The 27,109-nt window shown below is 38.5% G+C and overlaps 1 long non-coding RNA gene and 1 other non-coding gene across 3 annotated transcripts; both read right to left on the reverse strand.

Annotated features, from left to right (window-relative positions):
- Positions 1–15,553: 15,553 nt before the first annotated feature.
- LOC133821270 (uncharacterized) lies at positions 15,554–19,088 on the reverse strand. Of its 2 annotated transcripts, none has more exons than XR_009887425.1 (3): positions 18,486–19,088; positions 18,325–18,395; positions 15,554–15,719 (listed from the first exon to the last, which is right to left on the reverse strand). It is a non-coding gene; the product is annotated as an uncharacterized LOC133821270 (long non-coding RNA). The 2 variants fall into 2 exon arrangements; XR_009887426.1 differs by lacking the exon at positions 15,554–15,719 and adding an exon at positions 16,057–16,776.
- Positions 19,089–26,246: 7,158 nt separating this feature from the next.
- Positions 26,247–26,353, reverse strand: LOC133827951 (small nucleolar RNA R71). The gene has a single exon (XR_009890600.1). It is a non-coding gene; the product is annotated as a small nucleolar RNA R71 (small nucleolar RNA).
- Positions 26,354–27,109: the final 756 nt, after the last annotated feature.

A 27,109-nucleotide genomic window follows, 5' to 3' on the forward strand; every position in this document is an offset into this window, starting at 1 on the left:
ATTGGCGCAACTTGAGCCTCCAGTACCACCATTTGCACCATTACTAATGGCTTACAATTTTGAGCCAGTATATGAACGATTTAGGATGCAAGCCCCGCCTAGCTACGAAGGGAAAGCCGACCCTTTGGTGGTGAAAGATTGGTTGAAGTCAGTGGAGGCTATCTTTTACCATATGTAGAAGAATGACCATCAGAGGGTTTCAGGTGAAGCTTAACTACTTATGATGGATGCAAGGATATGGTGGGATGTGGTGAAGCAGACCCGCAACTTACATACTATGACCTGGGTAGATTTTACATTTAGCAAAAAGTATTACAATGTAGTTGTACTGGCTTCTAGGGCTTATGAATTTGTGCCTTGGTTTAGGGAAACCTTTTTGCCACTGATTATGCTAAGAAACCTGATAAGTTGGCGAGTTTTTCACCTGAGATAGTACCAACTGAGGCCATGCGATTCCAAAGGTTTATGAGAGGACTTAAGCCCATGATTGCTAGAGATGTCAAGAAGACCAGTACTAAAGTGGTTAGTTACGCTGAGGTTTTGGGAAAGGCTATCGATGCAGAATACTTGGAGGACTACATATGGAAGGATAGTGCTGCAAGAAGGGAGGCCAACAGAATTAAGGGTTCCCACGATGGCAACAAGAGGAATATCCATGAGGGACAGAGAAGTCGTAATGACTAGAGGCCTAGACTCCTAGCCCCGAATGGAAATAATCATAACAAATGTAACCACAACAACAACGATAACAGTCACAACAATAGTCATAATCGCAAAAACCGTCAGAACCACAAGGTTGAATACCCTACCTGCCCCAAATGCTTGCGCCAACATCTAGGAGACTGTCAAGCATGCACCAAAAAAGTATTACAAGTGCGGTCAGGTGGGACATCTAAATAAGGATTGCCCACAGTTGATAGCACGAGCAGGGCAATGAAACAATGGCAATCTTGGGCCAGCAAGAGTCTTTGCTTTGTCCCAAAAGGAAGCAACTAACAGTAACACCATCATCACAGGTCAACTTCTTATTTCTGGTATGATATGTAGAGTCCTCATTGATTATGGAGTGACTCACTCTTATGTTTCTATGAATGTAATTGATAAATTGGGATTGCCTTTGTTTAACCTAATTTTGACTGAATGACATGGCCGCTACAAAGAAGACACGTGGCGTTATACCACATTAAATTCCATATGCTAGTCGGAATGAGTAGCTGCTTGAGGAGGCTATCTCAGAATATAAAAGGTTTTTTCTCAAAGAGACAATTACCTACTTGATATGGAGAAAACTAGTGCCATCTTATAAAGCTGCTCAGAGTACAAGACTTATTTGTTAAGCAGTACGCTTTACCCAAAGATCCGGGTTCCATGAGACACTATCAAATATTCCAAGATATTTAAATTGTATTATTCCTATATTATTTGAATATGTAACTCAATGTATTGATCCCACACCTACACGTGTAGGGCCTAGATTTGCTTGTAAGGGCCCATAGCCGATTAAGACTCTCTATAAATAAGGGGTTTATTCAATCATTAACCCTAAGTGAAAAAGAGGAGAAAAACAACTAGATATTTCTTTTGTAAGCACTCTACGCACAAAATCCTTTGAATTGTATTCTTTCATTAGCTTAAGAAATTCAGTTGAACCCTATTTCTTATTGACCTTAAGAGTGACACTTTATCGATAAATAAAATTGCAAGTGGACGTAGGTCATTACCAACTCTTGGGGTCGAACCACCATAAAATTCTTTGTGTCGTTTACTTGATCCCAATTCATTTAATTCTTATTCTGTTGTATAAATTGACTCAGTGTCGTTAACCAAAATGGTGGTCAACATTTTGGTGCTTTCGTTGAGAGTTGAACTCAAAATATTATTCTATTAGATCCACCTAAAACAATGACTATCACTACTAGAAGCAAAAGTCAAGAGCCACAGGGGAGGAACCTTAACACTGCCCAACCTGACCGCCCCTCAAACAGTCAGATCCCTCCTTTGCTTCCTGCTCATCCATCTCATCATCCTAGAAACCTACCTCCACTAGCCACATTTAGGCATAAAAAAAATAAGATGCCCTCCTCAAGGCTCCACTACCTCAACATCTTCCCCTTCAAGCTTCTCTTGCTTGACTCCAGGAGTGACAAGGACTTCTTCAGCAGTAGTAGCAAGCACCTCCTCTTCACGAGCAATGCACTTGGTGATTTATTTGTCACAAAGATGAGTTAGAATGTAGTCAAAGTTGGCCTCCTTATTGTTTTTTTCAGAACATGAAAAAATAATTGAAGGCAGCACTCTTGAACTTGGTTAAGTTCGACGAGTGAAACTCCTTTTCACGCCAAAGCTCTTCCTCGATAAGCTTCTTCTCCTCTTCTGACTTAAGTTGTTGCACCTCAAATTCTTTAATAGGAATGTCGAGACTGTTCCTCTTCTCCTCAAGCTCCTCCGACCGGCGCTTGAGTTTTGCCCCTGAATCCTCGAGCACCTTGATCACTTTGCTTTTATTACCAATCTCAGTGGTTTTGCTATCGAGGTCCTTCTACAATTCCCGAGCAGCTTGAAACTAGAGAGTGTGGCTGTCCTTAAAGTGTTTCACGGCATCTAGTAATTTTCTCAAGGCCTCCTCGAGTTTGACTACTTTGGCGTGGGTGTTGGTGAGAGTAATAAAACCCTATAGAAACAAAGCAAGATATGATGAAGCACATGAAAGAAATTAACGAGTATAAGACTTGGAAGAAAAAATTGAGAAGAAAATAGAGAGAAACTCACTAAAAGGATTTCAGACAGTGCTCGTCCAAGGATGGGGTTGACCGACGCATTTCGATGCTTGAAGAAACCATCAACGCTCGATGAGTGTTGAACAAGGGGGGTCTGGACTTAGGAATAGATAAAGCAAGCAGTTGCCTTCAGTTTCTCCTTCACTCATTCATTCTCATCCGCGAGAGGGTCCATTCCGCGGGCAGGGGACGGAGTGTCCTGCTGCTCAAGAGCAATAGTAGGAGGAGTGTTTGACGGTTGGTAGGAAGGCACCATCAGAGGAGCAACAGAAGATCTGCAAGCAGGAGGTTCACTCATTTGCTACTTTGCTGCCGACTCTTTGCTTGAGTCTGCTCTTGGAGTCGCCTTTCTCTTGGTGCTCTTTTTGGCCGAAGCTAGAGGGGAAGCATAGAGATTGAATATCCCTGAATCAGACATGACTGTAGTTAAAAAATTCAAGTGTATTAGATCATGGAAATACATAAATAAGCAGTATACTTGTACAAAATGTTATATGTCTCAGAAAACTTATCAAAACAGCCTACGACCACAACATACACACAACAAAAGGGAATTCTATATTACGTGGAATCCCCTCCTTGTCGTCAAAATACACGGGCTTATTCTCCTCCACTTCCAGCAATTTCTTGCCTTTTCCTTTATGAACAAAAGATGATGAGGCTCGAGGGCGATGAGAATCACGTTGCTCCCTTATGTTGATCCTTGCTGTTCTTCTTTGAGGGACAGGGACCACCTTAGATTGGTCGGAATGCCCCAATTCTTCCTCAACTTCTTCCTTAGCAGTTCCTCCATCAACAACACCTTCTTCATTGGCATGGTGGGTATCAAGCAGACCAACTCTCCTCACATTCTCGTCGATTACAAGCAGTCTGCAATTCTTTGCTTCAAAGGGTAGCTGATCTAAGACCACTGCACACCTGGCCATCTCCACATTAGGAATGGGTCTATCCTATGGCCCTAAAATCAAGAAAAAATGAGGGCAAATAAAGAAAGGGAAAACGAAGAATGTAACCTTGCAGAATAAAATAATTATTTGCTTATTGGAAAGCTTGATTGTCTGTGACCAGGCAGGTTGTTAGAATTTACTCCTTATTATAACTGCTCACGTTGCTCCTAAATGTGGGCTCACTCAGGAACTCCATGGTCTTGTCCTGATGTTAGAAGTAGAAGAACCAATTACCTTTATGGCATGGATTCGATTTCAAATCAAATAAGTAATGGACCTCATGAGGAGTAGGAGCAGCCCATCCTTGATTGTAATAAAGGATAAATAATGCTCTCAATTCTGAGAGCATTAAGTATCCATTTGGGGTTATTTGAAAAGGAGCGACGTTGAAGTAATTTGTGATGCTCTTAAAATAAAGATAGAAGGGGAGACAAGAGCCTGCCTGAATATTATATCTCAACCAGGCACTGTACGCACCACCAGGACTATGCGCTCGCTGGTTGGGTTGAGGAAGAACTAAATCTACTCCCTAAGTCCATATCTTTGGGGATACTCCCCAAGTAAACAACTCGAGAGGGTATTGGCTGGAGCCACATACCACTTACCTACCTCCTCGAGCAGGCTTTTCTCTTTGTGGTGAGTCTAATGATATTGGTTAGCTGCTCATCATCAAAATCAATCTCATCAAGAGATACATCTTGAGGTCATGCCCGCAGTTACTCTTGCAGTTGTCGTTGTTGCTCGTGCTGTTCTCTTTCTAGCTGTTTGGGTTGTTGTTGCTGTATGGGCTGCTCAACATTTTGCCCATTGGTTGCATACCTAGGAACCTGAGGATGTGTAGCAGATTTGTGTATGGTCGTTTGCTTGATCCTAGCAATATCTGAAGAACATAAAGCAACAGTTATGGCATATTCAACAAATGAAGACCTGCTTGTTGCCCTCCCTCTGGTCAGAATTCCGACCGAGAATGGATCAACAAAGTCAGGATGCACAATAAAAGTCCAATTATTTGGAAGAAATTTCCTTATTCCTTGTTCTAATTCCTCAATCATCCCAAAATATTCCTAATTAGGAACAAAATGAAAATCATAATGAGAGTGCTCACCAGATTCATGAGATGGTTCAAAAATATCACGATTGAGGTCAATATTTGGTCGAGTCCATTCCACTTCATCTACCATTGTCTGTAGCAGGTCCAGGTCAATAGAATAATCACTCCCCAGTGATCGTGTGCATACATCAAGTGAAAAATAGAGGGGAGATGAGCTATTTGACCAGCCTATGTGCATGCCTAACTAAGTTTGAGTTGTTCGAAAAACACTATTCTACTTTCAAGAAGAAACTAGTGCGGATTTGAAAAGGCAAGTAGTACTTCTTTGAGTTTTCAAATAAACAAAAATATTCTCGAAGCCAACACCGCGATCAAGGGTAATCCAAGATCTAAGATCATTTTACTACTCCCTAAACAGACATTTTCCTAGAAAATCAGTTATTTTTCTACGTAAAAAATCAAGAACATATATATATGAAATCTCCAAAAGATGCATGGAAGTTATGCGACAAGTAACAAAGAGTCATGCAAATGCAAAAAATGGAGTTGGAAACTTACTGTGATGAGAATTTGGTTGAAAGACTAGGAGAAAAAGGGGATTTTCGGAAGAGGAAATGAAGAGCAAGGTCACGATTTGAGAGGGTTTTAGAGAAGAAAAAATCTTGGAAAATTTGAAAAAGTAAAGAAGGAAAGGTTATGGGAAGACCTATTTATAGGTAACGACTCGGAAGCAAGTAGGTGACATCTTCTTAAAAAAATTCATCATGATTTTTTGAGATGATATGATGTCATGCACGTGGGTTGGTGAAAAGGTGCCTCATTTTTCGCTGAAAAGGTGCAATGATGATAGAGTGGGAAAGTGTGATGGGCGCTTAGGAAACCCAAAAGCTGTAACGACCCTAAATTCGGTATTAAGGCTTAGGGCCTGAGATAGCGTGCCTGGAGGGCATAATGGAATTCTGTGTGGGTCTTTAATGGGTTTTATGCATGATTATGATTTAGTGCACGTTTTATGATTATGTGATTAATTGTGGTGCATGATTATGTGAATTAATATGCATGTAGGCCTGATTGAGCATATTTGTAATTTGGCCATGTTGGGCATGACTATGTTGATACCTGTGATCTATGACTCGAAACGATCCTAGAACGAGCGGGTTAGCGAAAAGTCAAAGCGGGAACCTGTACCAAGCTTGGGTTAAGCCTGGGGAGTTAATCGAGAATTTGGGAATATATTTGGTGATTTATTAGGTATTGGGTAGCGAACGAGAATTATTAGGAACACTTGAGGAATTAGTGGGAATTTGGGCAATATGACTAAAATGCCCTTTATGGACATAAAGGCTTAGAATTAGTAAGAGAGGGTATTTTGGTCATTAGGCTTGCAAGAGATAAAATAAAGAAGGCCTTTATACTTAGTGGATTTAGTAGAGAAAAATTATAGGCTGAAAAGAAAGAAAGAAAGAAGAGAAAAGAAAGAGAGGGAAAGCTGAAGGGTTGGCTTTGAAGATTTTGTTTGTGGTTCTCCCACCCTTTTTCTTTGATTTTTCTTGAGGTGAAGCTCAGTGGTAAGCTAGGGTTGTGGATTTGCAAGGGATTAGCAAGATCAAATCAGAGATTTGAGGTAAGTTCTTGAGGTTTTTGGTTTTAGGGTTTTGCTGGTTTTGAACTGTGTTTTTGAGCTAAATGGATGGGGTTTTTGGGGAAAACAGGTCAAGGTTGTGAAGGTGCAAGCCAAGGAGGTCTAGGGTTCAGTTCAAGGTCGAAATTCCACCCACGGTATGATTTCTAAGACCCTATCCTTGTTGTTTGATTGATTTTTCTGGTTTTTGGGGTTCATTGGGTTAGATTTTGAGTTGTGGGTTGCTTGAGCTTGGGATTGAGTTCTTGGTGTGCTTGGGATGAGTGTGTGGTGTATATATGTTTGTTTTTGGGCTTGGGAAAGAGTTGGACAAGTTTGGGTTCGAAATGGGGGAAGAAAATCGCAAGATGCGATTTTTGGTTTTGGTCTGCTGCAACTAGCGCTACAGCGCTAGGCAGGGGGCGCTGTAGTGCTAGCCCCTGTCTGGTGAGGGTGGTTCTGCTTGTAGCGCTACAGCGCTACCTTTTGAGCGCTGTAGCGCTGCACTGTTCACATAGGGGATTTTTGGGCTTTTGTGAAGGGATTTTGACCTAGGGTTCGGGGCTCGATTCCGCCACTTTGTTTTGGGGATCTAGGACTTCCCGGGGGCTCGGGATTAGTCCCGAGGCTAGGTTTTGGACTTGAGGATTGGTGATGACTTTGACTTGTGGATTTTGCTTAGGTAAGCGCTAGGGCTCGGGTAAGATCGTGCTCAAGGAGTCAGGTTGATCAAGGCTACTTAATCTAAAGGTAAGAAAACCGTAACACCCGAGTTTAGGGCATGGCCCCACTGTGTGATTGTAGGGCATGGCCCCGAATTGTATTACGTGCAAATGCTTAACCTTAAATGAACCGTGATGTGTGTGAATGTTTATTTTGGATGTACTATATGTGTGATTATGATGAAACGAACGGCAAAGGCCGGGTACGGCGTAGGCCGGGGCGGCCGTGGGGCCGAAAGTAACACACAACACATGGGATGCTTATATTCAGGGTGGGACCCAAGGGATACATGAGTTATCCTCGCGGTGAGAGCCGAAACTCCAGGCTTTGGTAAGGCCTTGGGAGCGGCATGGCCGTACTTGTTTATTATGATGGTGTTCCTTTGTGTCAGTGAGTTATTGCCAGCTATTTGTTTTGCTTATGTTATGTACTATTTGGGTTTTCTTGCTGGGCTTCGGCTCACGGGTGCTCCGTGTGGCAGGTAAAAGCAAGGAGTCAGTCGACCGGCCATGAGTATGGAGAGCGTGGGGGCGGCGCGTACATGTTCGGCCTGCCCGACTGCTGTGGTTGGGGGCATTTTGTATATGGCTGTATTAAATCATTTTTTTGATAACTGATCAAGTGTAAATCTATTTTTGAGTTGTAAATATTTTGTAAACCTTATTTTGGGATCCCAGATGTTTTATATTTAACATTTTAATGAAGTTAAACATTTTCAAAGAGTACAGCCTTAAACTCTGATTTATCCATACTTTTGGTTTTAGAAACCACTTAGAGTCAGTCAAAAGCACGATTTCTAATTTAAACTCACTAAGTAACGGCTCTAAGGTAGTAGGGCATTACAAAAGCTGCCAGTTGCATATTAGAGGAGGTGTGGACATTACATATAAAAGCAAAGCTATGAGCTATAAAGTGATAAAAAGAAGGTGAATAGCTGCCTACCTGATCGAAGATTGGAAGTTTATCTAGTGCTTGTCGCCCTAGGATAAACTTGGGGGGAAAATGTTTACCCACTTTTGACTGGATGACGTGGTTGCTACAAAGAAGACACGTGGCATCGTACCACATTGTAACGCCCTAGGTAGCCAAGACCGTTACACTGTGTGTTTATAAAGGTGCAAGACTTGCTAATCAAGTCATTTAATTATAAACGTGTTACTGAAACTATAATTGAACTAGGGTTAAATGAATTTGGTCATAAAAGATGCATTTCATTTAGATAAACATTTCATACATGGGATCCCAAAAGAAATAGAATTTAAAAGATAGTTTACAAAAAAATTCCAGGTTATAAACAAGTATTGGCCACTCTAAGGGCAAATCAGACATTTAGGCTTCTCCCAACCTGTACCACTCCTCGGCCGTGGCGGCCGATCAGCTGACTATGTACATTCGCCTTGATGCTCTCCAACTCAGGATTTGTCCACCTTTCCTAGCAAGAAAGCCATATTACAGAGTATAAACGACAAACAATAGTTAGATATTTCATAAACCATCAATCAAATATACAATAGGTTACATTGCCCACATAAGCAGTGATGTCAATCTATAAGACAATAAACAATTATTTAGATAACCACCTCATCACAATCATCAGTTTAAACAATAATAAACACATCACACCAAAACCTAGGGTCAGCGCCCTTAGACTGCACCCTCTGATTATCCCATTGACTCCGACTCACTTAGGCCGAGCTCAGTGATTATGTACTTAACCTCAGCTACCAATGGTCAAGCCACTTCCTATGTGGAAATATTGATTCCGACACTCTTAGGCCGTTTATCACATGTCCCCATGGCATAATACCATCTCATGACATCACATATAAATATACGGAACTCTTAGTCCCAACACAAACACATAATCGGGTGCAGTTTCTTACCTTTGATTCCGAGTGCTCTAGTTAAAAGAAACGATCCTTGAGCACGATCCCGACCGAGCCCTAGCGTACACATAGTAAAAAATGTAACATAGAATCCTCATTAACATTCAATTTCGTAACCTAACCTCGGGACCAATCCCGAGCCCTCGGGAAGCCCTAATTCCACCAAACGGGGTGGTGGAATCAAACCCTGAGCCCTTGGGCAAAAACCTTAAGAAAATACCCAAAAACCCATTTCTGAAGGCAGGATAACGCTATAGTGGCACAAGGTGGGGGCTGCAGCGCTACAAGCAGAGGAAAAATCCCCCAGAAAACCGTGACATAGCGCTGTAGCGCTCTACTGCTAGCGCTACAATGCTACAGACAGCACCTTCAGCACTCTGAGTTTCTCCTTCGAATTTCCCCGAGCCAAACCTCCATAAATCCCTTCCAAACCTCAACCACACTTCAATTTAAGCCTACCCTCCACTACATCTCATCCAACATGACCCTATAACACCAAACTTGGTCACATGCACCATCAATCACAGAAAAACCAAGATTGAGTTTGAAGCTAAAAAACTCAACAGAAGAACTAGAACAGCCCAGAAACTCAAATGACCAAGTCCATAATTGTTACCTTTAATGGAGAATTCGACCCTAGGTTTCCCTTAGTGCCCTTCCATCCTTTAGCTCCTCAATTCCCAAAGCTGAATTCCCTTAATTTCCATCCAAAGTTTAAGTTTAGAAATCAATTCCAACAAAACTCAAAAACTCAAGAACAACCTTTAAACTTTACGTTAATTGAGTGGCTAATTCCTGCTAAATCCTCTAGCTTTATCAAGGACCCTAGCCCTAAGTTCCAGCCTAAGATTCCTCTAAGTTACAACCTCAAAAATCTTCAAGGAGAGTGAGAGAACATGTGATCGATAGGGAGAGGGAAAAAGAGTCTCTGTTTTTCTTCTTTCTTTCTTCCTTTTCCTTCCTTCAGCCTTTACTACTTTCTAAAAATTCCACTAAGTCTTTAAAAGCAGAATATCACTTATCTTCTTTTAGCCACCTAAAAGACCACCCTCCCATTAAAACCTAAGCCTTAAAACATTCTAAGGGCATTTCGGTCATTTGTTCCCAATTCCCGCTAATTCCTCGAGTGTCCTTAATAATTACTGCTTTAACCCCGCCACCTAATTAATCGCCAATTATTTTCCGCAATGTCAAAAAGTCTCCAATATATTTCCCCAATTCCCATAAATATCCCCAGGCTCCCCTAAGCCGGGTATAAATCCCCATCGTGACTTTTTCGCTAAACCGCTCACTAGGATCGCCTCGAGCCACAAGCTGCAAATATATCCACATAATAATGTGGTCTCAACAATTTATCACAAATAATTACATTTGTGCCACCAATGGGCCAAAATTACGAATATGCCATGTTAATCTAATCAGGGCCTACATGCACACTAATACTCATAATCATGCATCTCATATATCCAAATAATCATATAAGCATGCTTATCACATAATCATGCATTAATCATTTAAATCACACATAATCCAGTTATGCCGTCCCGACACACTAATCAAGGCCCTTAAGCCTTATTAGTAATTTTGGGTCGTTACACACATTAAATTTAGAATGCTAGTCGAAATGAGTAGATGCTCGAGGAGGCTATGTTAGAATATAAAGGGTTGTTTTGCAAAGAGCCAATAACCTACTCGATGATTGACCAGACTAGGGCCATCTTATGAAGCTGCTCGGAGTACAAGACTTGTTTGTTAAGCAATACACTTTACCCAAAGATCCGGGTTTCACGAGACAGTATAAAATATTCCAAGAAATTTATGAAATTGATATTTAAATTGTATTATTCCTATATTATTTGAATATGTAGCTTAATGTACTAATCCCACACCTACACGTGTAGGGCCTAGATTTGCTTGTAAGGGCCCATAACCCATTGAGAATCTCTATAAATAAGGGGTTTATTCAATCATTACCCCTAAGTGAAAAAGAGGAGAAAAAGAGCTAGATATTTCTTTTGTAAGCACTCTACGTACAAAAGCCTTCAAATTGTATTTTTTTGTCAGCTTAAGAAACTCACTTAAACCTTGTTTTTTCTTAAACTTAAGAGTGATGCTTTTCCGATAATAAAAGTGCAAGTGGACGTAGGTCATTACCAACCACTATAAAATTATTTGTGTCGTTTACTTGATCTCAATTCGTTTAATTCTTATTCCGTCATATAAATTGACTCAGTGTCACTGACCAAAACACTGGTCAACATCCTTGCAAACTGTTTAAAGATAGTTTTAGTACTGTTACCAACATGAGACATTATGTCATGAACTAGGTGGTTACAATCAGCTTCCATAGTAGTTGAGGGTAGAGAGTGCCCATCATACCTCATAGAGTTATACATACTAGAATATGATGTTATACTTGGCATGGACTGGTTAGCCAAATATGGAGCAATGATAGACTTTAAGAGAAATACAGTAGAGTTCAGACCTGAGGAAGGATAACTCTTTTCTTTAAAGGAAAAAGTGATGGGATTTCGCACACCTATCATATACGCATTAGAATCTCGGAACATGATGCAACATGGGTGTTCAGCATATTTGGCAAATGTCATGGATAAGTCTAGAGAGATTGAGCTAAAACCTGAGAATGTTCACATTGTTTGTGAGTTTCTAGAGGTGTTTCCCGAGGACTTACCAGGTTTACCCCCACATAGAGAAATCAAATTTGTGATCGAAATTGCACAAAAAACAACACCAATATCCAAAGCACCCTACCAAATAGCACCTGTAGAGTTAAAGGAACTCAAAACCTAGCTACAGTAATTGTTGGACAAGGGATTCATACGACCTAGTCATTCGCCATGGGGAGCACCAATTTTGTTTGTGAAGAAGAAAGACAGAAGCATGAGAATGTGCATCGATTACCGAGAACTCAATAAGGTCACGATTAAGAACAAATATCCTCTGCCTAGGATAGATGACCTCTTTGATCAACTGTAAGGGGAAGCAATTTTCTCAAAGGTTGATCTGCGATCCGGGTACCATCGACTAAAAATGAAGGAAGGAGATATTCCTAAAACAACATTCAGAACCTGCTACAGGCACTATGAGTTCTTAGAGATGTCTTTTGGACTCACTAATTCCCCAGCGACATTCATGGACATGATGAACAGGGTGCTTGAGGACTACTTGGATAAATTCATAGTGGTGTTTATAGATCATATCCTTATCTACTCAAAGACCAAGGAGGAACACCTAAGGTTGACGTTCAATACACTAATAGAGCACAAACTTTATGCTAAATTCTCTAAGTGTGAATTTTGGATGGAACAAGTGAATTTCCTAGGGAATATAGTGTCTAAGAATGGAATACCGGTAGTTCTAGCAAAGATCGAGGCCATTAGAGATTGGCCCCAACCCAAGAATGCCTTAGAGGTTCGAAGCTTCTTAGGGTTAGCAGGTTACTACTGGAAGTTCGTTGAGGGTTTCTTTAAATTGTTTGAATGATTTGGTTGAAATTATGTGAATTAAAATTGTTAAATGTTTTATTTAATTATTTTATTTTGCGAGTTCTAGAGATTTGATTATGTGCAAGGAGGGACATGCTTAGTAGTGATGGACTAGATCAGTTGTGTGTGTTCATGTGCATGGTATGCATGGTGAACATGCATTAGTTTCCATGCATAGAGTTTATTTTCCTAGTGAATAATTGTTTATTTTTTAATTTAATTGATTTAGAAGAAAGGGAAATCATTGGGAAATAAATTGGAAGAGGGAATAAAGTAGTGGCGTGTGAAGGAGAGGGAAAGGGAGAGATTTTTTTCCCATTAAGTTTTAAAATTTAAATAAATTAAATTAGATGTCTTTTAGCTATTTTGTATAAGGAAAATTACTATGTAATTATGAGGTTATTTTGTTTGGTTGTCTTTGATATTGTGAGTAAATGAAAATGTGGAAAAAAGAAAGGAGATTGAAGGAGAGTGGACGGCAGCCACTAAGGGGAAAGGAAATTAATTTTTCCTAATTATTCTATCTATTTCTCTTGATTGGTCTAAGGTCTTCATTGCCTTTATTTGGGAGACGAGATTAAGGGGAAAGGGATTTGATTAATTTCCCTTTTCATTAGCACTGGTAATAAGACCTTATGGTAAATAAAATAGGGAACAGTGAGTATTGGAAACGCATTATGGCTGGCGTGTAAGAAAGAGAGAGAGAGAGAGAGAGAGAGAGAGAGAGAGAGCTAGAGAGAGAAAGAAGGAAAGAAAGTGAGAAAGAGAGAGAGAGAGTGAATGCATGGGAGAAGAAGAAGAAGAAGAAGGCAAGGATGGTTCTAATCTAGGTTTTTATTCTTGTTCTCCCTAGTGATTGATTCTCTAATTCATCTCCTCACCTTCTTGATTAGTAAGTTTTCATGTTGATGTTTTATTTCTTTCTTTGTTGGGGAATTCGAAAAAACCCTAGGTATACCAAGAGGGTGATCATAGTTCCTTCTTTGAGTGTTGATTTCTACCAAGGAGGTAATATAAATCTCAAGCCCTATGGTTATCTGGATGACTTATATGTTCTTCGTATTTGTTTTGGGTATTGTTTGTTAAAAGCATGATTGTGTATGGAGACTTTAGTACTTTTGTTGTCTTTTGATGTTATTGTGTTTTGATGTTTGTTTAAAATGAGGTTCATGGAAAGTATGTTAATGTGGTGGTTATTTTTTTTATATAGAGAATATGTATGATTAGGTGTTGAGGTTCATGTTAGGATGAAATTGGTTTTCTTGAAAAGTTTAAAAAACATTGTTTTTTGTTTTATTAGAAATCTAATAATGGCAGATTATGGAAATTCATGTTTATTCAATCTAGGATTCTATGTATGATACTATGAAGAAAATTATATTAGTATGTTGCTGTTGCTGTTGGTGTTTTTTTTTTTTTTATTTTAAATGGTTGATTTATAAAAATTGTAAAACTTGGTGATAGAAACATGCTAGGATTAATTATAAAATTTGGGAAATAATAAAGAGATGGAAGCATGTTAGGTTTTGGCCAAGGCTTGTATTTTGAGGGTGTATTTTTCTTATTTGATTAAATGATTGTTACATGCTAATTGTGTTATTAAATCCATACAGTTTTATAAGCATACTAGGTAAATTTGTTATAATGGCTAGAAAAAAATTTGTGAATAATGGGTGTATCTTGCTTCATGAATTTTTGCTTACTAGTATGGTAATTTACTTTTAATTAAAATAATAGAATAGTATGTTTTGCAAACTCATGCCTTAGAATTAATGTAATATAATGCTTGCTGAAATTTTTAGGTTCATGGAAAAAGTCTCTTTTAAAATAAAAGATATAAAATATAAGTTTGATTAATTTAGTCCTTAGACTTTATATATGAAAAATACATTTTTTCACACTTTTAAAAAACTGTAATTTCAAATTCTTATTAATGCATTTTTTTTTATTATTTTAAATAATTAATTAAGTAAAACTATATTTAAAATGGGAGTAAGAAATTTATTTAGGTAAATGGGAAGATAATTTGGATTTTCCACCTTAGTTTAAAATTTTATAACTTAGATGTAAAATGTGGTGACCTCAAAGTCTTAAATTGTTAAAAGGTTAAATTATTTATTAATTCTATTTATTAAATTAGAAACATTGATAAAGAAAATGAGTTTATATTATTTTTAATAATTAATTAATTATGTTAAATTAATTATTTTGTGAAAAATAGAAAAGTTGTCATATTTTATTTTTATATAAAATAATAATTGTTATTTTATTATTTTAAAACAAATGTGACTTGGGTGCTAATTAGATAAATGTTTTTGTGAATTAAAATCTAGAATAAAATCTTATGACTTAAGGAGGTACGTAATATGATAATATTAACAATTGGTAAACTAATTCTTGCTGAATTTTTAAGAAAGTGACAATAAAATGATCACGTAGAATCTATCAACTTCAACGATAATTTTAAGAATCATCCCACATATGCATGTAGCATGCAAGCTTACTTTTACGCTCATATATATGTTATTTAATCAAATCCATGGTTCCTGATTTGAAATCATTAAGAATTAAAATTGACATTATTCTTTTATGATTTTATGTGACGTTGTTGTATGAATAGAGTTGTGGTGCAACTTGTGCGACGTGTGCATGACTCATGCACGCATGGGGTATGTATGTTGGGCATGTGTAATTTTACATGATTTTAAGACAAACGTTTGATTGTGATTTTAGGCTCATTGTGAAGTACCCCGCACTTTATTTTTGCTTGGACTTGAGGTAAGGAAGTTAGCTTGAATTTTATATGAATTATGTTATGAAAGGTATGAACTATTATGTTGCAAAAGTTATAGTGTTATAGAAAGTATAAGTTATGGTAAGCGAAAATGTTATGAAAAGTATGAGTTACTATATGTTATGTTATGACTGTAACGACCCGGATTTTCAAGACTCGATAATGCGGAAATATAAATGTTTTCATTTAACAAAATGTCTCAAAAACCCATAGAAAAAAAAAACTTTTTAAAAAGTCATATGGCCATACTTAACATTTAGTAACAAACATGTTTTATAAAGATTAGAGTGAGCCTAGTTTAGGAAAATTACACAATATTTCCAAAAATAAAAAGGCTTCCCAAAAGGTCGGTCCACATGTACATTTGCAAGGAAGACTCCAGCGCTCACTGCTCTGCCCTGCCCTTGCCCTTACCTACAACATGAAACAACTAGGTAAGCGAAAACGCTTAGTAAGATCAACTTTCAAACAAAGCAGATAGAGAAATAGGGATCCGGACCCATCCGGACCCTACACAATCAATTTCAAGAACGCTAAAGCGTCCTGGCAAACTTATGGTCATGCCTGATAACCAAGGATAAATTAATTCATATCTAGATAAAAATCCTGCACTCAGAAAAATCCCAGAACAAGCAGATATATTATATCACAACTATATCTTATCAACAATTATATCCCTGCACTCAGAAAATCCCAGAGCAAGCAGATATATTATATCACAACATAATTCGAGACCAACGCTCGACAATTTCTAACAATTCATGCGTAACGCGCCCTCCAACATAATTGCTAATCTGTAAAAGAGAACCGAGTCTCCACACTAAGATCTAGCCAATAAATATTCTCATCAAGGGTAACTATCGTGTTACCTAGGGCATCGCTACTTATTCAAGAGTGTAATCCAATTTACACGGTTTTACGGAGACTTCTATGTTAATCAGTGGTGCTGGTGAGCAGCTGCCCCTAGGGTGTTCAACCTCACTCAATCTTGGCAACCCCTAGTATCTCTAGGCACTCTCACGGAATGGCCAATATTCACGGCTGCTATCCGGGAATAACTTATCAGAGCACTTGCTCGGATTCTAACCGTCCAATGATTAAGTAAGCATGAGGGCCCCTAGGTCCCATTTATCTTGGCGCCCCTAGGTTTAACCAGCTTATCCTCATCTCATGGCCACTCGTCGCGGTAATGAACCGGACATAAATAAAATCAAGCAGTGTGACGGGGATCAACCGTCTAGGATATGACGGACTTCTACCGTTCATATTTTCTAAATCAGCACTCACTAGACTAACGCCTCTAAGCAACTTTCTATGACAGCCTACATATGTGCATGTATCCCTATACTAACATACAAGACAATAATCATTTCATGTTGCAGCCATACAATATAAGTTGACTTACTTGGAGTCCTTAGCGCTCAGCAGGTTTTCACCCTCCAACGTTCAGTCCAGTTACGCTTAGCCAATACTGTAGTTATCCATACAGTATACTCGGATTAATTATGGCACTAATAATTCGTTATTATTATTTTGGGCAGTTTGGTCATTTTAATAAAAGTCATTTGTAAGGATTTATAATCCTTATTTGGGTTTTAAACCTATTAAGGAAAGTTATACAAAATATTCGAGACTAAACCCTAAGTCTCGGGGAGACCTATCCTAAGGTCTCGATACCTAGGCTCGGGTATCACAATGGTATTTCCCCACAACCCGCTAAAAATCTTACTCTTTCAAGGTATCGCTATTAACCCGCACTTTCGACTAGTCGGTTAAAATATGTAAGATTTTAGCCGGTATTATATCCAGAAAATACAAATAAATTCCTTAATTATTTTTAAAGAAAATAAACTCTTTAAATTTTCCTTTTATTTTTCTTAAGGTTTTAATATCTAAAAACCGTTTTAAGAAAATTGCCTAATTTGTCTTAATTAGGAAAACCGTTATAAATTTCTCATATTGACTAATTAATTTTCTAAAAGAAATTAATCAATTTTACTTACTAGAAAAATCATTCATTTAATTATTTTCTCAAAATATAGGGTTTTAAACCCTCTTTTAATTTATTAACTATTAATAAATTAAATCTCTTATTTTTAGAAAGAATAAAAACTCTTTAATAAAAATAATTCATTTAAACTCAAAGGGATAATTTTAGTGAAAATATGATTTCAAGACTTACCAATTTATATATTGAAATAAGCAAAATTTTACTTTTTACCTTATGTTCCAAAATCTCATTTTTACACTAAGTGTGAAAAACCTAATTTTCACATTTTTAACTACATACTTCGTTAGTTCATAACTTGAAATTTACTTACCCAATTGTTTCCAAAATTTCCCAATTCCATTTTTGTTATGCCATTTAGGTCTTTGTAAAATCTTAGGTCAAAATGAGCATTTTTGATTGGTGAAATCATTTTCCAACAATGAGGTAAAAATGACCTTATTTTCAAGTCCTTATTTTTTCCAAACTTTGACAGTTAATAACTTTCAAACCGTTTAATATTTTCTTACCAAATTTTACAGTGGACTAATAGGTTATGCCAAAAATATGTCCACAAAATTTTAGAAAAAACTGGGTTCATTTGCCCTATACAGTGGCTGTCCAAACTTGGTTCCGAAAATAAGAATACGAAAAAACAGTTTTTTACCTAATCTTTGAAATAGCATAACTTACTCATTTCTAAACATTTTTTAGTGTTTCAAAAGCTCAATTTTATGTACTCAATCTCAAAAACATCACAGTACATATAAATTTTACAAAAACAATATACAGTGGCTGCTTGACCCCTTGGAAGTCACAGCTCAAAACATGTTTTGTTTTAGGGTATCCTACAAAACCCTTGGGGGTTTTGGTTCCCATTTTCAAAAATCAATACACATGCATCATAAAAATTATTAAACAACTACCATAACCTTATTACATCATCAACAAGAAACTCTAAGCATTAGATATACAAAATAATGCTTAAAACTAAAAACCCTACAACAAAATCATCAAAAGTAAACTTTTTACCTCTTTGGTGTTCTTGCTTAAGGTTTGGACCTTCCTATAAGCTTTGACTCCTTCAAAACCTTTCAAAAACCCTAACCAGCTTCCTCCAACAACATAGGTAATTAGCTATTTGAAACTCTATGATTAAAACTTGACAAAAGTCTAGATTAATGAAACTTTACCTTAGGGAAAACCCTTCCTAGACCAAGACTTAGCTTCCAAGTTTCTTTGGTGTTCTTGGGGTTCAAAATGGAGAGAACACTTGAGAGAGTCTTCAAAAATCAGATGAGAGTGAATGAGGGAGGGAGAGTGGTCGGATTTGGGGGTTAGAATGGCTCACACAACTCTTCAAAATATCACAAAACACTTGAGTGCTTTTCTACCCACTTGCCCACTTGACTTCTTAATTAAATGGGATTTGAATTTTATAAAATTGGGTTCACACCACTCTAAAATAGCACATGGCCAGCCACCCTTTTCCATATATGTGACCATTAATTTTTTTTTAATTTTTTTTTAATTTTTTATAAAGGTTAATAAAGGTTTATAAGAAGAAAAGTCCAAATTGACTTTTGACACCTTTTTTCACTCTTATTAAGTTTTAATCACCAAACTTAACATTAATTAATTAAATTAAATGTCTCTCACATTTAATTTAATTAATCACATAATAAAATTTAACCTAAGGTCCATTCATGGAATAAAATTCCCCATTTCGGCAAAATTAGGCATTTAACACAAAATGCCCTAAAATTTCCATTTTCTTTTAGGTTTATTATTTTTGACCAAACCTTAACTTTTATGAATGTATTTTATGCACAAAATATAATTGCCATGATTTTTCGTTTTATTTTCCGAGATTTTTACCCGATCAGGGTTTTTGTGTCAGTCCAGGACCGAAAGTTTTATCTTGACTTTTAAAATCACAAAATTCATATTTTGGCTAGCAATAAATCATGGAATACTTACAAACAAAATATAATATTATTTAAAATAATATTCTTAACCCGGGGGAAAAATACCGACCCGAGTCGTTTAAAGGTACCCGAAAACGTAGGACGTTACAATGACTTTCTCGCTAACTTGCTCCCTAGGATTGCCTCATGCTGAGTAACCCAAATATATCTGCATAATAATGTGGTCTCACACATATATCACATATATGCACATATATTCCAAATATACTCGCAACAGGCCAAATTACGAAAATGACCCTTCTATCAAGAAAAGGGTCCACATGCATTTTAATACTCCTAAACATGCATATCTAGTCATATTATAATATAACTCACACAATCATATAATGATACACTTATATATCATATAAACACATATTTCATATAATTATCCATAATTTGCCATCCTGGCTCCCTAATCAAGACCCTAAGCGGTATTATGTAATTTGGGACGTTACAACTTTCCCCTCCTTACAGAAATTTCATCATCAAAATTTTACCGGAACAACCTGGGATACTATTCCTGCATATCTTACTTAGCTCCCAGGTCACTTCCTCGACCTTGTTGTTTGTCCGTAATACCTTAACCAAAGGTATAGTCTTGTTCCTCAGGACGTTGTCCTCCCTCTCTAAAATCTGAACTGGCTGCTCCTCATTGGATAAATCAGTCTCCAGTTATAGATCCTCGCAACTCAACACATGACTCTCATCTGACACATACTTCTTTAATATGAAAATATGAAATACGTTGTGCACACTAAATAGTGTCAGGGGTAAGGCCAACCTATAGGCCACCCAACCGATCCTCTCCAGGATCTCAAATAATCCTACAAACCTAGGGCTTAACTTGCCCTTATTCCCAAATCTCTTCATCCTTCTCAATGGGGAAATCCTAAGGAAGACATAGTCTCCCACTTGGAACTCTACGTTCCTCCGCTTTGGGTCTGAATAACTTTTCTGTCTACTTTGAGACGTGAGCATCCAAGCTTTAATCTTCTCAATAGCCTCAGTAATCCTATGAACTGCCTCAGGACCCAAATATTTTCTCTCACCCATCTCATCCCATTGAATTGGCGATCTACACTTCCTACCATACAACATCTCATAAGGTGTTACCCCAATAGTTGACTGGTAGCTGTTATTATAGGAAAACTCTATCAGAGGAAAATATTTACTCCAGGACCCTTCAATGTCCAATACACATGCTCTCAACATGTTCCTCCAATATCTGGATAATCCTCTCAGACTGACCATCAATTTAAGGACGATAAGTTGTACTGAACTTCAGTTGTGTAGTCATCGCCTTCTGTAAATTTTCTCAAAACATGGAAGTAAAGATAGGGTCCCTATCCGGCACGATAGACTTCAGAGTCTAATGAAGGCGTACTGTCTCTCTCACATAGAGATTTGCATACTGGTTAACTGTTTAGTTCATCCTCACTGGTCAAAAGTGAGGTGACTCCGTATACTGGTCCACGATGACCCAGACTAACTCATACTAGCCCACTGTCCTGGGCAACCCCACCACAAAATCCATCTTGGTCCACTCTGTATATCCAAAGGCTATAGTAGCCCTACTGGTCTCTAATGCTCTGCCTTAACCTGCTAACAGGTCAGGCACTTTGCCACATACTTAGACTCGTCGCTCTTCATCCCAGGCCACCAATATAAAACTTTCAAATTTTGGTACATATTTGTGGTGCCTGGATGTAGAGAATAAGGGGTAGAATGAGATTCATCAAGAATCTCTCGTCTGATCCTAGTGTCCATCAAAACAAAAATCTGATCGTTGTATCTCAATAAACCCATGTCTGGCACTGTATAGTCCTTAGCCACTTTAGCTAGGACGCCCCCTCTAATCTGTCCCAACTGTTGGTCACTCAACTGTTTCTTCTTGATCCTTTCTAAAAGAGTAGATTGAAAGATGATGTTGGCCAACTAGCCCATCACTAACTCAATACCTACTCTAGTCATATCCTCTGCCAACTGCTTAGATATCTATCTCGCACTGTACAACTGTCCCAAACCCTCCCGACATAAGGCATCTGCAGCCACGTTGGCTTTCTCTGGGTGATAGAGGATCGTGTAATCATAATCCTTCACTAGCTCTAACGAATGTCTCTGCCTCATGTTCACGTCTTTCTAGATGAATAAGTATTTCAAACTCTTGTGATTTGTGTATATCTCACACTTCTCACCATACAAGTATTGCTGCCACACCTTTAGTGCAACAACCACTACTGCAAGTTCTAGATCATGTTTGGGGTACTTCTGTTCTTATTCTTTTAGCTGATGTGATGCATAGGCAATCACCTTTCCTGTTTGTATAAGGACACAACCTAAACCCTGTCTTGAGGCATCACAATAAACCACGAACTTGTCCTGATCTATAGGAAGACTCAAAACTGGAGCGCTGATCAGATTCTTCTCCAATCTCTGGAAGTTGTCCTCACATCTGGCCATATAAACCTATGGTTCTTGTGTGTCAACTTTGCCAGTGGTGACACAGTCTTGGAAAATCCCTCAACAAGGTGTCTGTAATAACCTGCCAATCCCATGAGACTTCTGATTTCTGAAGCATTCTTTGGCCTTGGCCAATCTTTGGCCACCTCAATCTTCGCTGGATCCATAAAAATTCCATCATTACTGACTATGTGACCTAAGAAAGTCACCCATGGAAAACAGAATTCACACTTCTTGAATTTCGCAACCTGTGCTCCTCCAGTCTCTGTAGTATTAATTTGAGGTGCTGCTCGTGCTCTGTCACTGACTGAGAGTTTACCAGTATATCGTCGATAAGGATGATCACGAATCAATCCAGGTAATCTTTGAACACCCTGATCATCATATCCATAAATGTTGCTGGGGCATTAGTCGGTCCAAATGACATCACCAGAAACTCATAATGCCCATACCTGGTGCGAAAAGCTGTGTCGGTATATCTTCCTCCCTGATCCTCAGTTGATGATAACTAGATCAAAGGTCTATCTTGGAGAGTACCATCTTACCCTGTAATAGTTCAAACAGATCATCAATCCTTGGCAAAGGATACATGTTCTTGGTAGTTAACTTATTCAGTTTCCTATAATCAATGCACATCCTTAGAGAACCATCTTTCTTCCTTACGAAGAGAACTGTTACGCCCCACAACGAGAAACTGGGCCTAATAAAACCCAAGTCTAGTAACTCCTGTTACTAAACCTTTAGTTCTTTCAGTTCTGCTGGAGCTATTATGTAAGGTGCCCTATACACTGGCTTTGTCCCTGGAGCTAGTTCAATCATAAACTCTATCTCCCTGTGTGGAGGTAACCCTGGCAGATTCTTTGGAAACACATCTAAAAACTCATAGACTAATCTGGTTTGTCCTGGTCCCACTGACACGACTTGAGTAGTATCCACCATACTAGCTAAGAATCATATGCATCCCCTTGCAATAGGTCTCTAGCTCTAAGTACAGATATCATATGTATACGGGGTCCATGCACAGTACAAACAAATACAAAGGGATCCTCACCCCCAGGCTCAAAGATTATCATCTTCTTCTTGCAATCTATCATTTACCCATACTTATCTCACCAGTCCATACCCAGAATTATATAGAAGTCAGTCATAACCAACTCTATTTAGTCAGCTGCCAACTCCCTGCCATCCACTTTCACTGGCAGTGATTTGACCCATCTCTTGGAAACTACCAACTCCCTAGTGGGCAATAAGGTACCAAACCCCACGGGATGAAAGTCACAAGGTCTACACAGTATACTAATAATCATACTAGCAATAAAAGAATGTGTAGCACTTGAATCAATCAAAACAATACAAAGGGACCCAGCACTGGAAAGCTAACTTGTAACCACCAAGAGACTAGCGTTGACCTCTGCATGAGTTAGGGTGAACACCCAAGATGGAGTCACGCTGTGCACCTTCCTTGGTTCTTCTTTCTTTATTCTCGGGCAATCTTTCCTCAGGTGTTCCAAAATCTCGCAGATGAAGCAGGCTTTCGCCTGACATTCCCCAATATGGTTCTTCCTGCACCGAGTACACTCTGGGAATGCATTCCAGGTCTCACTGCCACCATGGCGGCCTATCTGTATGCCTCGTGGCCTCCTATCTGGGCCTGGAGCTGAAAATGCATCTGGAGTCTTTTTCTTTTGGTCATTAGGGCCTCTGCCCCTACCAAAGCCTACAAATGGAGGTCCCGGCCTCCTAGAATCCATTTTGGCCACATTCTTGCGCCATATCTTGTTCTCTACGCTCTCAGCTATGAGCGCCTTCTCAACAACTTATGCATAAGTAGTCACTCTTGGCACACTAGTGATACCAACATTCTGGGCTATCATAGGCTATAGCCCCTGGAGAAACCTCTCCCTTATGGTCTGATCAGTGGGCACTGGATCCCCGACAAACTTTGCTAATCTTTCCAACTTCAAAGCATAAAAAAAGTTCTAAATTCTTCCCATTCCAAAGTATTTACCTTCCTGGTCTAGGATACCACCTCCCACCATATTCGGGCATCCTCTCAAAACATATAAGTGCCCCAGGCCTCTCTCTCATTACTGCCCACCCTCATGAAAACTAGGATGGCGGCTATCATTGTCATCAACTTCTCAACCTTCAGTGGCTTTGAGCTACCCTCAAAAAGTGGAGGGTGTTGTTTCCTGAACTTCTCACATAGGGGTTCCCATTTGTTTCCCATTACCTGAGGCTACACTACCACTAGCTATATCACTGTCGGTACTGCGAGCTGTAGGTTCCATGTTGGAACCTGTTACTGTTTCAAGAGGCGAATCTCATCTTCTTACCTCTATAACCTGGCTTGCATGTCAGCAAGCACCTCTTGCCAGTTCTCTGGGGCTGGTGGTAGGGTCTAGCCCTGGTCATTCTCTTCTTTGGCTTGTATTCCTTGGCCAACTGTTGAGTCTAGTTTATGTCATGTTTAGATGGTGTTTTAGGTAGTCTTTTATGTCGTTTTTCTTTCATTTAGTGCAAATTTACGCTTTTGCTTGTTTGTTTTGCAGTTTTTGTGAATAAACAGGAAGATTTGAATACTTGGATAAAATTGGTTCAAAAAGAGAAGAAATATCCATGTTTCGGTGTTATTTTCGACAAAGGATGGATCTTAGCGTGATTTGAAGGCGCTAGTGATTTTTCAGGCTTAAAAATGCATGAGTTGAAAAATTTCTTAAGGGCCATGGCTTAAGCACTATGGAGTCGCGGCCAGCCCTTTAAACAAAATCTATGTTTCGGAGTAGCGCTTGGGTTGCGGCATGGCTAAGGAGGGTCGTGGCTTTGCAGAGCTGAATCCTTGAAATCAGAGATACGGGTCGTGGCATGGTTTTGGGAGAGCCGCGACCTAGAATTGCAAATCCTCAAGAATTTGGGACACAGGCCGCGACATGGTGCATGTAGAGCCGCGGCCCGCCTCTCCTAAAAACGAAAAAAATTAGGTTTTATAAAAGGGGAAAATGAGAGAACAAAAGAGAGATGAAAATAGGACAGAGTTTGGTGGCTGAAAAAGCTGGGAGATTTCTCAAGTGGTTGTTATTCATTTACTTCTTTATGTTGTTCTTATTTTCAATTGTCATTAGAATGACAATTATGAACTAATTTTCTGTTTAGGGCTATTAGTTGAATCACTTGAATCCTTATTATGAACTAATGCAATTATCATCTCTTCTTCATCTTCATTTCAATGCCTTACAATCTGTGCTTATTGATTGGCCATCTATAGTCATTATCTGTATGTTTTTTAATCAAAATCTGAAAAGTGCGATTTGAATTTGATTTGATTGTTTAGGACACAATTCTAATTTGGAACGAGAGTATCTAGATTAATTGTGTAACTATCTTTGTGAGTTGTTGTGGTTATTGAAATCTTTGTGATTAAATTTACCATAGAAATATAAGGAATTTTCACTTAGGTTGAGTTTATAATTCATAATATGATTATAAACTACTTTTGTCAAATCGATAATTGAAATAGGAAGAAATAAGGAGAATTTGGTAATCTGTATTAGGGATTAATAGGGAGGATAGTTGATGAGATTAAACGCCCTAATTACTCTCTCATTGTTTAAATCCAAGGTTTTTCTATTACTCATTGTTTTATTAAATTCTTAATTATTATTTCTGCAATTTATATTTTCTTTTGCGTTGTTTACAAGAATCAAAAGTTTTTATTGACCAAATAGAACAAAAACATTAATTGACTGGTATTTGGTGATTTAGTCCTTGAGGATGATACTTGGTTTTTCCAAGATTATTACTGAATTGCGATACGTGCACTTGCCTAGCTATAATTTTCGCAATAAGTTTTTGGCGCCGTTGTCGGGGACTGAAAACTATCAATATCAGTCTAATTAATTTTATTTCTAATTTTGTTACTTTTTGTCTTGTTTCTAATTTTTTTCAGCTGTGTTCCTTTGTCAATTTTAGGTAGTTTTGTTATATCCATAGCAGAAGAGGGGCAGGTAGTCTTGTTCTTTTTAATCCTGAAATTGAGAAGGCTTGCAAACAAAACAGAGGAAACAAAGGTTGGCTCGTCAGACTGTAGAGATGGCACAAAATGATGGGAATAATGAGGTTCCCGAGGTTATTCAAAATCAGGCTCAAAATCCTGCTGCCAGGAGACTGAGAGACTATGTACTACCCACTATAACAGGAGTGCAAAACTGTATAAGACCGCCGGCTGTGGAGGTCAATAATTTTGAGATTAATCCGGCGATCTTGCAAATGGTGCAGTCCACTGTCCAATTTGGTGGTTTGCCTACTAAAGACCCCCATATGCAGTTGGCGAATTTCTTGGAGTTGTGTGATACCTTCAAATACATTGGAGTCAGTGATGATGCTATAAAGTTGAGACTATTCCCATTTTCTCCGTGGGAAAGAGCTAAGAGTTGGCTTAATTCGCTTCAGGAAAATTCTATTAATACTTGGCAAGACCTTGCTCAGAAATTCTTGGCTAAGTTTTTCCCTCCCTCGAAGGCTACTAAATTGAGGGGAGAAATTAATAACTTCTATCAGATGGATGGGGAGTCATTATATGATGCTTGGGAGCGTTTCAAGGAGCTATTGAGGAAATGCCCCTACCATGGTATAGAGAAGTGGATGCTGGTTCACAATTTTTACAACGGGCTGTGTGGTACAACAAGAACGATTATTGATGCTACAGCTGGTGGGGCATTCGTGAGTAAGAGTGCCAACGAAGTATATGAGCTGCTAGAGGACATGGCCACAAATAATAATCAGTGGTCTGATGAGAGGTCATCTGGGGTTAGAAAGGTAGCTGGGGTTCATGAACTTGATGCAATTACTGCTTTGACAGCACAAGTGGCCTCATTGACAAAACAATTATAGCATAACACTACATCTGCTAATGCGATTCAGATGGCAGCTAGGTGAGAAATGTGTGATGGTTCTCATTCTATTGATCAGTGCCCTGCTAGTAGTAATAATAACATTCCTATGGACCAAGCTCAGGTTCAAGCTGTGGGAATTTTCAGAGGCCATTCAATAATCCATTCTCTAACACTTACAACCATGGGTGAGCCTCAACAACCAATGAATCAAGCATCTTCATCACAACAGCCTAGGCCACAACAACCAATGAATCAAGCTCCACCAGACAGGCCTAATGAATTACAAGTTGTATTATTGACTCTCACCAACACTTAAACTTAGTTCATGACAGAGACCAGATCTTCTATGAGAAATCTTGAAACACAAGTGGGGCAGTTGGCTAATATGCTGAATAATAGACCACAGGTAAACTTGCCTAGCAACACTGAAGTTAATCCTAAGGAGCAAGTTCAGGAAATTACTCTGAGGAGTGGTAAACAAATTGAGCAGTGTAG

Source organism: Humulus lupulus, chromosome 3 (assembly GCF_963169125.1).
Source record: "Humulus lupulus chromosome 3, drHumLupu1.1, whole genome shotgun sequence".
NCBI classification, from domain to species: Eukaryota; Viridiplantae; Streptophyta; class Magnoliopsida; order Rosales; family Cannabaceae; genus Humulus; species Humulus lupulus.